At 44.4% G+C, this 12,403-nt stretch overlaps 1 long non-coding RNA gene across 1 annotated transcript in view; it reads right to left on the bottom strand.

Moving 5' to 3' along the window:
- LOC144822468 (uncharacterized) overlaps positions 1–12,403 on the bottom strand; it is a 299,543-nt gene that overhangs the window by 43,191 nt on the left and 243,949 nt on the right. The gene's annotated exons all lie outside the window — the stretch shown is intronic.

Genomic DNA, 12,403 nt, shown 5'->3' with positions numbered 1-12,403 from the left:
TGTCTCCAACAAGCACAAAGGCTTCTATCTCAAAACCTATTGCTCAAAATGTGACAAAGAAGCCAAATACCACAATGTTGCATGCCATTATGCCAAATGTAAAGGAAGACCTCACAAATGAGAGCTGCCATTCCTGTGCAGCTTCTGTGACCTCAAATTTGGAACAAAGACTGGTGTTTCACTACATGCTCGGCATGCGCATCCAAGAGCACTAAATGAGGCTAGACTAGCAGCTCTGGCAAGCAGCAATCCGTCAAAACTATGGTCACAGGAAGAAATACTCCTAATAGCAGAATTGGAAAAAAGTGTATGAAAACAAGAGAAATATTAATGCGCTAATGGTTCCACATCAGTGGCGTAACGAAACTTGAGAGGGCCCGCTGCAAAGCACATGGAGGGGGGCCCCCCGGCAGCCCGGTCTACCACCTACCACTTTGCCCCACCACCCAAAAATCTGGCACCCTTAAGATTGCCAGCCTTTGCCCACATTGGGCCCCCTCCCTGCCAGCAATCAATCAGGAGAGCACCGGGACTCCAGGGCTGCCTCTCTATCCACGAGACCCAACAGGATGTGAGGCAGCCCCAATATGAACAGTTACAACACACGGATCCCTCTTAACTGCCTAAGTGTGACACTGACTTGGGCATGGACATGCACCATACCGGCAGTACTGCATTATCCTCAGGCTGAGGCAGGAGCTATGCAGTAATCCCACAGCAAAACCAACAGCTAGTATGACTGTCAGAAGAAACTCACCTGTTTTAAATTACCCCCAAGATACAAACCAAGCACAGCTGCCAGAAAGCAGGCTGCATTTGCCAACAAGCGCTTGAAATAATGTGCACTCGTACCTGCGGCATTGCTGCCAAATTTGTTTCATTGCTTATGTGCGACATACATTTCAATTGCGATTATGAGGTATCTAAATTATAGAGCAATAATACAATAACAATACACAAGCACTATTCAATACGATGTTGTGGAGGCTACACTACAGGAACTTAAGTGGAGCTTGATTCATGGTCAGTCTTTACAGTGCCAAACTACAGCACACACCATCTGCAAGGCATGAGGCTCTGTGAGGCACACACTTGGTTGCAGCGGGCAGCCCACTGCCCACCGGCAGCCTGAGCCTAGAGCCTGCAGCCATGCCCAGCAGCCCAGGGGAGATTGAACTTCAGGCAGCTGATCGTGCGTTGCTGCTTACACTGAAAAATGAATTGTTAACTTAACACGCTGTTTGCACGGCTGGCTGTTGTTGTTGTCTGACTTACTTCAGCTTGACACTGCCAGCCAGGCCCTGAGCTGCCTGTGGCATGATCCTTGAACCAGTGACCTCCTGAAAAGGACACTAAAGAGTGTTTTCAACCTGCAGAGTTATCCAGCATGTTCTTGCTCTTTGTCCATGATTGGCTCAAGGGCATCTTATACCTTTTAGACTCACAAACAGAATGTAAGTAGCTAAGACACATGACAAGTATAGCAACCACATGGTTCAACATGGAAAGGGTGTGACATCTACCGTTATCACAAGAGCAATCATAAGTAGATGCTCATGGAAGAAATGCAAATACACACTTACGTACATAACACTGCAAACCACAATATTTCATACCAAAGTGCTCCCTCAATATTGCCAGCTATGTAAACGGAGGGATGGAAAAAAAAGCAAATGACCCATCCCAAGCCAGTATCATAAAATGTGCTGTAGTGGGGAACCCAGGATCTGTGCCCAGGTCTCCTCGACCCAAAGTATGCATCTTGGCCACAAGACCACTACATAATCTCCCTTAGAGGGATCACATGTTCTATCATGCTTCTCAATCACCTTCTTACTGCATCCCCATAGAATCAATCTCATGGCCAGTTCTGTCCATAGGCTTACTCATTTGTTCTTCATGGGGTCTGTCCTTGGCGATATTTCCTCATATATGAATGTTCCTCAACATGGCAAATGTCATGCACTGTTTTCACTGGAGGTTCCATTAATAAATGATCATCAGGAATGAACTTCCCTGCCAACTACGCGAATGCCAGAACCTCCTACATTTCAGGAAGCTGTTAAAAATCAATATCTTCTGAGGTGTGTTTGTCTGGCTGAAGCACGCTGCCCCAGCGCGGAGATTTCCCTGACGGGGTGATTTGGGCACTATATAAACATATAAATATCAAATATGTCCGAAAGCATATTCAAGGTAGGCAGTTACTGTAAAAGCTTTCTTGCACAAAGTTAACAAACTAGAACTGCAGTGACCGGCAGGAGTGTGTGACCCAGGCTGCATATTTATTTACTCTACAGCATAGTGTATGTGTTCTACTTCTATACCGCAGATCTCGCTGTGACACTATTAATCTACACATTCTACAGTCATCTGTGTCCCCTGCTGGACATCACCCTTTGGCGCCGGATGCACAAACTACACTTCACTTAGTAGTCACCACTGGCGAACAACACCCAATGCAGCCCTGGCACTAGCACTCATTAATCCCTTCCTGCACATTACCACTGGGTTCCCCTGGGTTCCATCTGGTACACATCATCCTGTGGTCCCCTAAAGACGACAACAGTGTGCCCCTTTGACACATTACCCTGTGCTCCTCTGGGCCATCAATCCTGCTGCGCATCACTCTGTGCCTCCTGAGTGTTATGTGCACATTATTTACCCCAGTGTGTATGGTGGCCTGTATTTATTTTGGCCTGTTTTATGCTTGTTTGTATATTTTTGGTCAAAATGTATAAGTGGGTGTCTGTCTGCTAGTCTCTGTTAATGGGTGCCTGTAAGTGTGTTTGTCTCTCTGCTCGTTTTTGTGTTTTATGCTTAGTGCGTTTGTGTACATTCAGTATACAAAAGCCAGACATATTGCCTTTGTCCATGCTTGTTTACCGTTATAGTCAATTGAATGAACTTGATTTTTCATTGTTCAAAACGAGAAGTTTTACCATTTGCATCAATAAATAAATGCAAAAATAAACATGCAGTTTGTGGTTTTCATTTCAGATAAAATAGAGTGAGAATTATAAGAAACAAAAGGTAACAGTGACAAAACATCGGAAAGTCACAATAGCTAATAAAGAAGAAAGCGTGTGTGTGGTATACATTCAGAATCCCGTTAGGCAACCTCTCTAAAACATAAACGTAAAAATAGCTAAATAAATTAGAAGCTTCTAGCAGTCAGATGAATAGTAGGATTGGGACTCAGCGGCACTGTGGGTTTAGGAAGTTTTTACCTCGCTGGGATTGACATAAAAATACCACCACAAGCAGTGACAGAGTGGAAATGTTGACACAGTTGTTGGGTACTGGCAGTTGAGCTGCTGTTATTGAATATTCTGTATTGGGACTTTTTAAAACAGTCTTAATATACTGTGATATTACACTTTATACATTACGTGGCTGATTGAGTTTTTGTTAGCCATTTATCACAAGATTTTGAGAGCGCTCAGGCTCTCACAGGAGATTAGGCAGATAAATACAGTTTTGCTTCAGTCGTTGCTGTATTGTGATATTGGGTATACGGATTACTAGAACCCAGAGTGTGTGACACGAAATCCAGTCGCCTCCATGAGTGGTCACGTCATGATAATAGGGCCCCGGGGTGTTGCACAGAAGACCATTTGTGTCTGCGCAGGTGGATAATAACGAGAGGACTAGGTATTGAGTCATGCTTTAAATTAAGGTTATTGTGGCCTACTCGGTGCTTGTGTGATGAGGGGATTAGTCTCAGATTACTGTGTGGGCTTTCAGGGCCAAAGGCCTTCATGCAAATTAGGGGTTATGAATTCTGTGCCTGCTACTGCGTCCCCCTCATACCAGTTACTGCCACCCCTTCCCGGATACCAGTTACTGCCACCACCCTCCCCAATAGTATGTGGCTATCATCTCTCTATGCTGATGGTATGTAGCTTTTAATCATGATGATTGTCACAGTGACAATCTCTACCTCTGGCCCTATCCCATCCTTCATAATCCTGGCATCGTACTTCTGAAACCTGCAGTTGTGCCGGAGATACATTGGCAATGGCGACCACAACAACTGGAACGCTGGTGCAGACCCGATAAAGGGCATAAGAACAGGCCTGCATCTGAGGCCTACGTGGCAGTGCCAGGCACAACAGACCTGGCACTTGTGAGTGGACTACAAGGAGCTGGTGGGACTGTTAGAAGGCCTAAATGTGTGGCGGAGGTGACTGTCTGCGAGTACACCCATCTGGGAGACAAGACAATGCAGCGCCCAGGAGGAAATATGAAAGGAACCCTGCCTGCCAGTGCGGGGATACGGACAGGAGCAATAATAGCTGTTTTCTGCAGCACTGTCCCGCCTAAACCTCGGGTGGATGGAGGGAGGCATGTGACTCATGAGTATTTTTTTAAATTTATTGCAGCCAGCCACGCCACGGCCCGCGACTGGTGCCCAAGCCGCAGGCCCCACCTCAATCTGCTCTCACTGTAACTGGAGATATGTATCTTCACGGTCTCCATTGCGCAGAACTGGGCCGGGGCCTATATTAACTTTGTTTTTTAATTCTGGACCGCTCTGCCCATGATGATGCATACTTCCCTCTCTCCCACATTCCACCCCGACTTTCTGGAACCGACAAACTCACCTGCGAGTGAGCAGGCCACAGACGACAGGGCAAACACGGTTAGCATGGGGACTTTGCACGCAGTCTCTCAATCGTCTCTGGTCTGGGATGCCTCCTTGCCTCACCAGTCTTGCGCACTTTTAATTGCCGAGCCGCAATGCGCATGACAATTGTTGGTCACACACCTGCCCCACCCTAAGACGCGCAGACGTGGCAGGAGAGACATTTGCACGCTGCGCAGAGTGCACATTACCATTTTTAAATTTTAGGGTTTACCATTTAATTTATGAAGACAAGTCTAGAGGATTGAACGAGCGTTAAGTTTGTTAGATAACTGGCTGCTAGTGCTACCTAATAATTACCGTCACGCCTAATGTGTAGGGCTTTCTGGCTCTGCTGAGAGGGCCCCTGGCTGGAGCACGCCCCCCTTAATTTATGAATTCTAGAACGAGCATATCCTAACGTAAGTTACGTAACCCCTACCTATTAATTAATTACCGATTAAAAACGGTCAAAGATGTGTATTGTGTAGTGCTTACTTGCTCTGTGCTGAGGGGGCCCCTGGAGCACGGGGGCTACGGGGGCCTGTGTTACGCCCCTGTTCCACATTTTGACAATAAAAACAAAAAACAAATTGCAGAAAAAAGAAGAGATAGAAGAGATACGAGCAAAAAATCAGCAAAAGATGTACTGCAAGCATCAAATGTTTCTGAAAATGACTCTTGCGATGAACCAGAGGTTACAGTGGAAGTAACAACAGAAAAGCGTAGAGACTTTATCGCAAACGTGCGCAGAAAATCAAGAACTTTGATGAGCTAGAAGATAGAATCACAGAAATCGAGAAGTACACCCAAAACATAGAGCAACACGATGCTGCTATGGATCTGATGGATGAGATAGTGACTTATATCTCAGAAAACACCACTGATATAAGTCCTGTAACAGCAAGTGAACTCAATAATGAGCCTATGAACTCTGCTCAAGATGAACACATGAATGCCTCAGTGGAAAACAAGATAACTAAAAAAGACAAGAAAAACAGAAGGCTTAATCGGACACACAAGAAAAATTATGCAAAAGTAAAGGGCAGTTATAAATAATACAACGCAATGTTTAAAAAAGAAAAAAAGAAAATTGCCAGGATTATCATTGATGGGGCAGAAGATGCCACTTGTCAAATCAGTGCTGATGACATTTTTTAATACTACAAAAGCATAATTGAAAAAGAAAACAAGAAAACCCCTAAATGCATGCCAATTGATCGGATACCAGATGAATGGGAAATTAGAATTTTTTGTAAAGAAATTACACTACTCGAAATAACTAATGCCTTCGAGGACTCCGATTTAAAGATGGCAGTGGGGCCTGATAAGATTGGTTTGAATGACTTGAATAAAGTGCACAGCAGGCAACCAAGACTTGTGCCTAGAATGTTATCGTCTTGGTTATCGATGAGAAGAGTACCAGAAAGTATCAAAAAGAACCGATCAATATTGATACCCAAGAATGTACGATTAGTGAACTTAAAAAAATCAGTAATTGGCATCCAATTACCATTGGTACTACATTCATGAAGTTATTAACAAAAATATTAACTAAAAGACTCTAATTTTTGTTGAATTGAATACAAGACAAAAAGGCTTCATGAAAGTGAGAGGTTGTCTGAATCTGACTCTTCTGCAAAATATCATAAAAGGGGCACGGAAAAACAGTCACTTATTAGCAGTAGTGTTCATAGATATCTCAAAAGCCTTCAACTCTGACAGCCACAATCACATTATACAGAGTCTCGCAAGGCACAGAGTTCCATCATACATCAGAGGCATAATAAAAGACTTATACACTGACTCAACAAAATTTTTCATGGGAAAGAACAACGAAGCAACTACTGAAATACCAATGAAATCTGGGGTTAAACAAGGTGACTCTTTATCCCCACTGCTATTTAACACTGCCATTGATTCTCTGATCTGTGATCTTCAGAAAAACGGCAAGGGCTTCACATTCAGATCAGATGGTCTTATTAAGCAAATCACCGCTCTCCCCTTTGCCGATGACATCGCAGTACTCAGAAGCGCCCGGGAAAGAATGAGTACAAATCTGAAAATCATTGAAAAGTTCAGTAAAACAACAGGATTAAAACATAATGTGAAAAAGACACATGGATTTAGATCAGTCACCACAAAGATAAAATCCTGATTAACAACTGTAAACCATGGCAGATGAAAAAGAAAATATTGAAAACATTCATCCAGGAGAAAGTGAGAGATACCTCGGATTGAACTTTGATCCACACACTGGCCATACAAGCAACAACAAAATTAATGTCGTTCTTGTTAATTGGGCTCAAAAACTTGATAATCTACCACTTAGGCCAACGCAGAAAATAGAAATTTTGTGTCAGTACTTGGTCCCTAAACTGTCATTTAAATTGGAAATGACAGGAACAGAAGCTAAAACTTTAAATGTTCTGGATCAAACATTAAAAAAGTATGTCAAACATTTTCGACACCTTCCTGCATACACATGTGATGGTCTTGTATATTCAAAAAGGTCATTTGGAGGCCTCAGTATACCAAAACTATGTACAACAATTGGTCTAAATAAAGTCAATAGTTTATTGTATCTCAGGGCAGCACCAGATCTGTACATAGCTCCTTCATTCATGGATGCAGGAGAAGTATTACATGAAAAAATTGGAAACATCATCAAAACGCACAAACTCAACATTTTAGACAGTAGGTTTCTGAGTTATGATTTGAATTTGTTAGCAACATATGATTGGAGAAAAGAAGAATTTGAGAAATGGGCAAATCTCCCTGTCCAAGGTGATGGTGTAAAATACTTAGCAAGCAATCCAACCTCAAACTTCTGCATCAGCAAGCATAACAAAATGAAAGAAAATCAGTACATAGCTGCGCTGATGTTAAGAACAAATGTTTGATATACTAGAGAAACTATCACTAGGGGAAGAAATCGTACATTTGCTACATGTAGGTGTTGTAATGATGTTTGCGAAACAATTTCACATATTTCAGGCGCATGTCATAAAACCAAGGACATTAGGATAAAAAGACATCATGAAATTCTGGAATTGCTCGTTGATAGAGCAAAAAGGCGTGGTTGGATGGCATATAGGGAACCTCATGTTAAGAGTAATTAAGGTGAACTACGAAAACCAGATGTAGTGTTTACCAAAAATGGTACAGCTGTAGTGATTGATGTTTCAGTTCGTAATGAAAACACAGAATTCCCTTGAATTAGCGTTTGAGAGTAAAGTTAAATACTATCAGGATCTGTCACAGCAAATCAAAGATCTCACCAAATGTAACACTTACAAATTTCATGGCTGTATTGTTGGATTTCGTGGTATTTGGCCTCAATGTAATGATGTTGTACTGCTGATCTAGGTCTGCAAATGTCATTCCCATTCAAGAAAAATGTTTGCCTGACTACTTTAATGGACACTCTTAAAATGTGCCAAGTATTTATGGACAATTGAATATCAAGCTTATACTGAGACGTACACTTTCTTGCAGCACACATGTCACCCTTATAAAGCATATTGTTTTAACATATTAGTTTATAGTTGACACAAGATTTAGTATAGATGTGAATGTTATAGATGTGAATTTTTAGATTTTTATAAATATGCATTTTCTAGTTAGATGTGCAATTTGTAGATGTGTATTTTTGTAGATGTGTGCTTATAACAATTTAGATATAATTGTGTACATCATACTTATTGAAATGTCTTAAATGATGAATAGGTCTCAAATAATTACATACACCTAATTACCACACATTGATTATTGATGTTCTGCTAATCGTACTTTAATTTCTCAGGACTGTTTGTAGACAATTTTAAATTGTTGGAATAGTACTGCAGGGTGTACTATCTCTGGCCTATACGTGCTCCCAGTTCCAGTGAGGACAATGTTCATCGTGGATGTACTCCGGAGCAAAAGAATGTTGTATTGTTGGAAGCAAAACCGATTTGACGCAGATGGGCAGCATAATAACCCAGAATGAGCCACCCCGAAGCGATACAGTAATAGCCAAATGCCTTGTCATCTAATTAGTGATGCGCATGAATGGATGAACGAGATTCCCACTGTCCCTACCTACTATCTAGGGAAACCACAGCCAAGGGAATTGGCAGAATCAGCGGGGAAAGATGCATGTATGAACTATGTACATCAATTGGTCTAAACAAAGTCAGTAGTTTATTGTACCTCAGGGCAGCTCCAGATCTGTACATAGCTCATTCATTCATGTATGCGGGAGAAGTAATCAATGAAAAAAATGATAAGATCATCAAAACACACAAACAACATTTTATACAGTAGGTTTCTGAGTTATGATTTGAATTTGTTAGCATCATATGATTGGAGAAGAGAAGAATTTGAGAAATGGGCAAATCTCCCTGTCCAAGGTGATGGTATAAAATTCTTAGCAAGTAATCCAACCTCAAATTTCTTGATCAGCAAGCACAACAAAATGAAAGAAAATCAATACATAGCTGCGCTGATGTTAAGAGCAAATGTTTTATATACTAGAGAAACCATCACTAGGGGAAGAAATCGTACATTTGCTACATGTAGGTAATGTAAAGATGTTTGCGAAACAATTTCACATATTTCAGGTTTATGTCCCAAAACCAAGGACATTAGGATAAAAAGGCATAATAAAATTCTGGAATTGCTCATTGATAGAGCAAAAAGGTGTGGTTGGATGGCATATAGGGAACCTCATGTTAAGAACAATTAAGGTGAATTACGAAAACCAGATGTAGTTGTTACCAGAAATGGTACAGCTGTAGTGATTGATGTTTCAATTTGTTATGAAAACTATCAGAATTCCAATGAATCAGCGTTTGAGAGTAAAGTTAAATACTATCAGGATCTGTCACAGCAAATAAAAGATCTCACCAAATGTAACAGTGTAAAATTTCATGGCTTTATTGTTGGATGTCGTGGTATTTGGCCAAGTATTCATGGACAATTAAATATCAAGCTTATGCTGAGATGTACACTTTCTTGCAGCACACATGTCACCCTTATAAAGCATATTGTTTAAAACTGTTGATTCATTAAAACATGGTCATATAGTTACATAATAGTTTATAGTTGACACAAGATTTAGTATAGATATGAATTTTCTAGATGTGAATTTTCTAGAATTTTATAGATGTGCATTTTCTAGTTAGATGTGCAATTTATAGAAATGCATTTTTTATAAACATGTGCTTATAACAATTTAGATACAAATGTGTACATCATGGATATTGAAATGTCTTGAATGATGAATAGGTCTCAATTACATACACATAATCACCACATACCACACATTGATTATTGATGTCCTGCTAATCATACTTTAAGTTCTCAGGACTGTTCGTAGACAATTTTAAATTGTTGGAATAGTACTGCAGGGTGTACTATCTCTTGCCTATACGTGATCCCAGTTCCAGTGAGGACAGCGTTCAGTGTGGCTGTTCTCCGGAGCGAACAAATGTTGTATTGTTGGAAGCAAAACCGATATGACGCTGATGGGCAGCATAATAACCCAGAATGAGCCACCGCGAGGTGGTACAGAAATAGCCAAATGCCTTGTCATCTAATTAGTGATGCGCATAAATGGATGAACGAGATTCCCACTGTCCCGACCTACTATCTAGCGAAACCACAGCCAAGGGAATGGGCTTGGGAGAATCAACAGGGAATAAGTCTTGTTGAGCTTGACTCAAGTCTGGCACTGTGAAGAGACATGAGAGGTGTAGGATAAGTGGGAGGCCTATGGGCCGCCGGTGAAGTACCACTACTCTTATTGTTTTGTCACTTACCTGGTGAGCCGGGGGCGAGCCCCGTGGGGCTCTCGCTTCTGGCTCCAAGCGCCCGGAGCCTGCTGGGTGCAACCCGCTCTGGGGACAGTGGCAAGTGAGGAGTTTGACTGGGGCGGTACACCTGTCATACAATAACACAGTTGTCCTAAGGTGATGGAGGGGACCCAGGGCATGGAGAGCCTGAACTCCTAGAGCCCTGGCTGGGATCAGGGAGGTAAATGAGCCCTCAACTAGACTTCCTGGGCAGCCTGGCCATCTGGTCACCCCATTGGAAAGCATTGCACGCGATCAGATGGCCAAGAAGAAAGCCAGAACCAGATGGCTGGGCCCGAAGGATGCCAATCTGCCTGCCCTGGCCTTCACCGGAGGGCTCCCGCTTGCCCTTTGGAGGGCTCGGGGGCTCTGCACCAGGGACCCCTGTCCCGGGCAGACGGACCCTTGGCAGGCCGCAGGACGGGGTCTCCCACACCCCAGGCCCTGCCCGAAACCCAGGCCCCGGGCCGGGTCACTGCTTTTTAACTCAGCCAGGCCGGGGAGATCTGGGAGCCTGCCCGGGCATGAGGGACCCCAGTTCCGGGCTCACGGGCCCTCGGCTGGCCGCAGGACGTGGGCTCCTGTTCCACAGATTTTTTCCATAAGTCTGTGGAACTCCGCCCAGTGGTGCTACACCAACTCTGCCCACGCCTAATCAAAACTACTATGCAGTGGAAAGGAGTTGCACATCAGGACAGCTACGGACCTCCATGAGAGTTTCCTCTGGCTTCGCCCTGCCCAGGCATAGTTAAACATCTTTCGGGTCCTATCACGCACACTCATGCTCTACCTCCCCGACAGAGTGGGTAAGACGGGCCGGTGTTGCACCCACCGCTGGAAGCGCATCAGGATCCCACCTCAGCCGGCGCGCACCAGCCCTCACCTTCATTGCGCCACAGGGTTTCGCTTGGCCCTCTGACTCACACATGTTTTAGACTCCTTTGTCTATGTTACAAGACGGGTCGGGTGGGTAACCGGCAACACCGCAGACCCCGGCATGGGTCTCCCCGCCCGGTGGCGCGACGTGGTCGGGGTACAATGAGCACAGTCTGCCCCAATTTGACAGTCGTGCCGGGAGCAGGGGGCCCGGTCTCCCTTTACCTGCCCGACGCACCCCAAGGGGTGGCCGGGAGCGGGTGCCCGGGGAGGGCGTGGAAGTGGTCAAATCTCCCTCAGCCCGCGGACAAGGTGAATCTGCTGCCATGGGCGCTGTAACACCCTACACCAGAGCGGAGGGCCACCTGCCACCCCAAAGCATTCCCAACTGTTCCATAGCCACTGGCAGAGCACCATCTCGGAGGAAATGTACCCTGCGGGCCGGGTAGGACCCGGGTGCCGGTCCCAAGGAGGGGATCGGGATCACCCAGGCCACCAACCTTCCCGCCGTGTTGAATCCTCCGGGCGGACTGCACGGACCCCACCTATTTACCTCTCTATGGTTTCACACCCTTTTGAACTCTCTCTTCAAAGTTCTTTTCATTTTTCCCTAACGGTACTTGTTGGCTATAGGTCTTGTGCCCATGTTTAGCCTTAGATGGAGTTTACCACCTACTTTGGGATGCATTCCCAAGCAACCCGACTCCGAGAAGAGCCGATCCCTGCATGCCGGGGACGCGACCGGCCTAACACCGTCCGCGGGGTAAACACTGATCAGAGGGACTTGGGCCCCCTGAACGATGCCGGGGAGTTGGTCTTCTGTACGCCACATTTCCCGCACTCCCAGGCAGGCGTGGATTCGGCGCTGGGCTCTTCCCTCTTCAGTCGCCATTACTGGCGGGAATCCTGGTTAGTTTCTTTGCCTCCGCTTAGTAATATGCTTAAATTCAGCGGGTCCCATGTCTGATCTGAGGTCATAGTCAGAAAACGCCACAGCGTAGGGGAGGCGGGGGACGCCAGCTGTCTCTGCTCTCGCAGGGGGGCCAGCATCCTGGCAGCACTC

This window comes from Lissotriton helveticus, chromosome 3_1, assembly GCF_964261635.1.
Source record: "Lissotriton helveticus chromosome 3_1, aLisHel1.1, whole genome shotgun sequence".
In the NCBI taxonomy this organism is placed as follows: Eukaryota; Metazoa; Chordata; class Amphibia; order Caudata; family Salamandridae; genus Lissotriton; species Lissotriton helveticus.
This window is presented reverse-complemented; position numbering and strand designations above follow the sequence as displayed.